Source organism: Durio zibethinus, chromosome 5 (assembly GCF_047325235.1).
Source record: "Durio zibethinus cultivar Kanyao isolate XHJ-2024 chromosome 5, ASM4732523v1, whole genome shotgun sequence".
NCBI classification, from domain to species: Eukaryota; Viridiplantae; Streptophyta; class Magnoliopsida; order Malvales; family Malvaceae; genus Durio; species Durio zibethinus.
Genome location: NC_143166.1, coordinates 38876 through 44503, shown reverse-complemented (window position 1 = coordinate 44503; position 5628 = coordinate 38876).

Sequence of the window (5628 nt, the reverse complement as noted above, 5' to 3'; positions counted from 1 at the left end):
TTTTTTAATTTTCTTGGCTATTAAGTTTTGGAATATTATTAACTTAGTATTATTTTATTTTGAATAAAATAGTATGAACAAAACCAATTGTTTTATGACAAAATAAAAAGGTTAAAATGATTTGAAATAAATAATTATTCAAATAGTCAAAACTATTTGCAATGGTTTGGTAAGCAAATTAAGTTTTTAAATCTCTTACGAATTAATTCTTGAAATATTAATAAAGTAGTATTATTTTATTTCGAAAAAAGTTTGTATGTTGAAAAGCAATTGTTTTATGACAAAACAATAGGAAATAATGATTTAAAATTGATAGTTGTTTAAATGGCCATAATTATTTGAACTAAATAGGTAGCTAATTTATTTTTTAAATCTCTTACTTATTAATTTTCAAAATATTAATAAAGTAGTATTATTTTATTTTGGATAAGGTTTGATGAACTAAAACAATTTTTTGATGACAAAATAAATGGTCATAATGATTTTAAATAGATAATTGTTCAAATAGTCATAACTATTTAAATTTGTTCGATAAATAGATTTATTTTTTCAAATTTCATGCTTATTAATTTTTTGAATGTTAATAAATTAGTATTATTTTATTTTGAATAAGCTTGTATAAACTAAAATAATTATTATATAACTAAACAAAAGGTCAAAACAATTTGAAATAGATAATTATTCTAATAGTCATAACTATTTGAACCGGTTCGGTAAACATATTTATTTTTTAAATCTCTTACTAATTTTTTGAATATTATTAAATTAGTATTATTTTTATTTGAATAAGCTTGTATGATCAGAAACAATTATTTTATGAGAAAACAAAGATCATAACAATTTGAGATTGATATTTATTCAAATAGTTATAACTATTTAATTGGTTTAAAAAATAGCTTTAGTTTTTAAATCTCTTGCTTATTAATTTTTGAAATATTAATAAAGTAGTATTATTTTATTTTGAATAAATTTTTATGAACTGAAACAATTGTTTTATGACAAAATAAAATGTCATAACAACTTTAAATGGAAAATTGTTCAAATAGTCAAACTTTTTAAACTTGTTTGATAAACAGATTTATTTTTTTAAATCTCTTACTCATTAATTTTTTGAATGTTAATAAATTAGTATTTTTTATTCTAAATAAGTTTTTATGAAATGAAATAATTATTTTATGATGAAACAAAAGGTCAGAACGATTTGAAATAGATAATTGTTTTTATAGTCTTAACGATTTGAATTGGTTCGACAAACACATTTGTTTTAAAATCTCTTACTTACTAATTTTTGAAATATTATTAAATTAGTATTATTTTAATCCGAATAAGCTTGTATTTATGACAAAACAAAAGGTCATAATAATATGAAATAAAGAATTGTTTAAATGGACATGACTATTTGAACTTGTTCGGGAAACAAATTTATTTTTTAAATCTCCTACCTATTAATTTTCATAATATTAAAAATTAGTATTATTTTATTTCGAATAAAATTGGATGAATAGAAACAATTGTTTTATGACACAACAAAAGATCATAATTATTTGAATTAATTAATTGTGCAAACAATCACAACTATTTGAACTGGCATGGTAAACAAATTTACTTTTTAAAATTTTTACTTATTAGTTTTTGGAATATTAATGCATTAATGTTATTTTATTTCAAGTATTTTTGTACAAACAATTGGTTTATGATAAAACAAAAGGTCACGACTATTTAAAATAGATAATTATTCAAATAGTCATAACTATTTGAATGTGTTTAGAAAGCATATTTATATTTTAAATTTGTACTTATTAATTTTGGTATATATTACTTTATTTGAAATAAACTTGTATGAGTAGAAACAATTATTTTATGACAAAACAAAAGGTCATAACGATTTCAAATGGATAATTGTTCAAATAATCACAACTATTTGAACTGTTAGGTAAACAGATTCATACTTTAAATCTCTTACTCATTAATTTTTGGAATTAATAAATTAGTATTTTTTTTATTTTGAATAAGCCTATATGAACTGATACAATTATTTTATGATGAAACAAAAGGTCATAATGATTCAAAATAGATAATTATTCAAGTAGTTCTGACTATTTGAACTTGTTTATGTGTTATGGAAGAACATCACCATGGCCCTTTGGTATGTTGCCCTAGCATTCTTTAACCACATAGTCACGAAAGTAGTTTTTTCCATATCATCTATAGTCATTTTTATCTGATTATACCCTGAGAACCCATCCATAAAGGAGAAAATTGAATGCCTAGTCGTGTTATCTACCAGTGTGTCAATGTGAGGCAAAGGAAAGTTATCCTTTGGGCTAGCCTATTCAAATCATGATAGTCTACACACATTAGTACCTTTCCATCTTTCTTAGAAACCGGTACTATATTAGCTACCCACTCTGGATACTTAGCCACTTGTAGAAAACCTGCATCAAACTATTTCTTCACCTCTTCTTTAATTTTTAATAGCATTTGAGGCTTCATTCACCTCAGTTTCTGTTAGATTGGCTTACATTATGGCTTTAGGGGCAATCTGTGCTCTACTATCTCCGTGCTCAACCCTGGCATATTTTGATAAGACCAAACAAACACATCTATGAATTCTCGAAGTAGATCTGTAAAACATTGCTTATCTCTTGATAAAAGCAAAGTGCCAATTTTGACATCTTTTTTATTCTTTTCATCTCCCAGATTCACCAAGTCAATTATCTCCTGATGAGGCTCAATTGGCTTATTTTCTTATTCAATCAATGTCATTAGGTCTGGAGGCATAACATATTTCTCAGAATTCTCTTCATTGTCAAGTTCATTAGCATTAATTGAATTCTCAAAACTAACATCTTGATTGTTATCATAGTTATCTTCTTGTTCATTTAAGGACCTGAAATTGAATGAAATGGGATATGTTGGCAAGATGTGTTTGGAAAAATGGCAATAATGAAGACACAAGAAGAAATGAATGAAAATGCATCATTCCTAATTTTTATTAAAATAATAAAAGATAAATGGCCCAAATAAGAAAGATCACCCCCAATGTCCTGGGTAATAGCTATTGGGATGTACAATTACATTGAATTAGTTTCAAAGGTCAAAAGCATTTCAATGGCACTCTAATTGTTTAGCTTATAATCTAGCAAACAAAGGTGAACCCAACCTTCTTGCTTAAGCCCCACTTCATCTTCAATAGCATGGATGGTTAATTAGGTAAAAGCTTCTTTCATACTTTTTTTTGCATCTGGGTACATGAATCCTCTAGGCCTGAAAGTCTGTATAGATGTGGGATAGTTATTAGTCTTGCTGTTTTACCTATTGACCTTTTCTTAATCTCCCATTCTACTAGTTCATGGCCTAGGCCTAGCCTTTCACTATTATCCACCACTGTTGGAGGCTCTCTTATTTCCTGTAAGTTCTTGCCTAGTCTTACTCCTAGATACCAGCCCTTATTGATGACTTAGCTCATCACTATCTTTGAAAAAGGTTGATTTTTAAATCTTTCACCCACAGAGTTGACCAGTTCAAAAGATCGATAGGAACATTCCTCCATTTCCTCGATGGCTTCCACATATGAGGCATTCAAAGGTTGGGTGACTAGCATGTTTTCCTCCCCAAACACTACCACTAACTGGCCTTCCAGATTGAACTTAATCTTTTGGTGAAGAGTAGAAGGAACAGCCCCTAACATGTGAATCCATGATCTTTCTAGTAGACAGTTATAAGACGGAGAGATATCCATTACTTGAAATTTCACATTAAAAGTGCATGGCCCAATTTGTAAGGGCATCTTGATATCTCTCAGGACTTCCCTTCTAGTCCCATTGAAAGCTTGCACTATCATTTGACTGTCTTTCATATGAGAGTAGTTGATAGGTAACTTACCAAAGTTGACATAGGCATGGCATTGATAGCGGAGCCATTATCAATAAGAACTTTAACCATGATATGGTTCTCGCATTTGACTGTGATATGTAGAGCCTTGGTACTTCCTCTTCCCTATGGGAAAATATTATCATCACTGAATAAAATATAATTTAGCATGACTAAATTTTCAACCAGGTGGTCATATATTCAACAGATACATTATGTGCCACATATGCCTGGTTTAATACTTTCAGCAAGGTATTTTATATGGTTCTGAATTCAATAGCAGTGATAATAATGAGATTCGTGCTGGCTTTTTGTTCAACTTTTTAACAACTGAATATTCACTATGTTTTACCAACTTTAGGAATTCACAAGCCTTTTTTTCTAACATCGACTTCAAACGATCCTCTTTAGGTTCCACTTCAGGGTTATTCCATTCTTTTCCTACCTTAGTTTTCTTTCTTCTAGCCTTCTCCAATATTTTTGGAGTGTAGCATCTTCCACTTCAAGTAATACCCCTTACACCAGTTAGATTGAAAGCATTAGTCTTAGAGACATTATCTTCTTGCCCTTGAACCACTGTATCACAACCATATTTTCAAGGTACAGCTTTATCACCCTTATATGGGAAGGGAGTCGAAACTTTAACAGTTACCGGTCGGAGAATGAGTTTATCTAGAACTGACTTTAGCTTGCTCCTACAGTGAATCATCATCGATTTTGGAAATAGTTTTACGAGCTTGTCAATCATGGATACTTCAACACTCTCTAAGTCTTCTTCTTTTTAATAAACCTCTATCTGGTATGAATCTAAGAGCTTTTGTATCTCTTGGTGAAACTGCTCATAAGTTTTGATAGGGTGACCCATTGCCCCACTATGATATTTACAACTAGTGCCTGCTATATATGTTCCATGATAACACTGTGGACTCACTGTTTGTATCATGTTAGCTTTCTTTAAAGCATCAAACAGCTGACTGAGAGGTGTCCTAATATCTATAACTTTTCTCTTCAAATAATGCTCCTGTTTATTACTCAGAGCATTCACATTGTGATTAGGCAAAAGATTGCCACTAACATTTGGTGCAGTTACCCCTTATGTATCAAAATTAATTATTCCATCATTGATCAGCTGTTGCACTTTATGTTTCAAGGTAGTGCAATTTTTAATGGAGTGACCAGCATCCCTATAGTGATAGTCACAATGAGCTGTGGGATCATACCACTTAGGGTAAGGTGACTTGAGTGGTTCTAACTTACTTGGAGCAATCAGATGACTGTTGTAAAACTCACGATATAATTCTGTATAGGTCATGGGGATTGGGTCAAATACAGGCTTTTCGCGAGTGGTTCATTGCTCCCGAGAACCTTTCATTGGGCTTGTTGGATGAGTCTGGGGTATTGGGGTAGGTTGAGTGCTCAGACTATATGTGGTATTCTGAGGCCTAAGAGGAGGTTGATATGTTTGGGGATAAGATGAGTGTGCGAATGGTTGGTATGGGTAAGGGAAAGTGTTATTTACAGCAGGATAATATGGAAGGTATCCTTGTGGTGAGTAGGGTTGATAACCCCCGAATTGCTGTCTATTAAAGCTCACAGCTTGAGCTTCAGTCTCTTTCTTCTTTGGGGCTATTTTGTTGGATTTACTTGTTCGATTAACTATTTAAACTTGTTCAATTAATAGATTTACTTTTTAAATCTCTGATTAACTTTTAAAAAATAAATAAATTAATATTATTTTATTATGAATAAACTTGT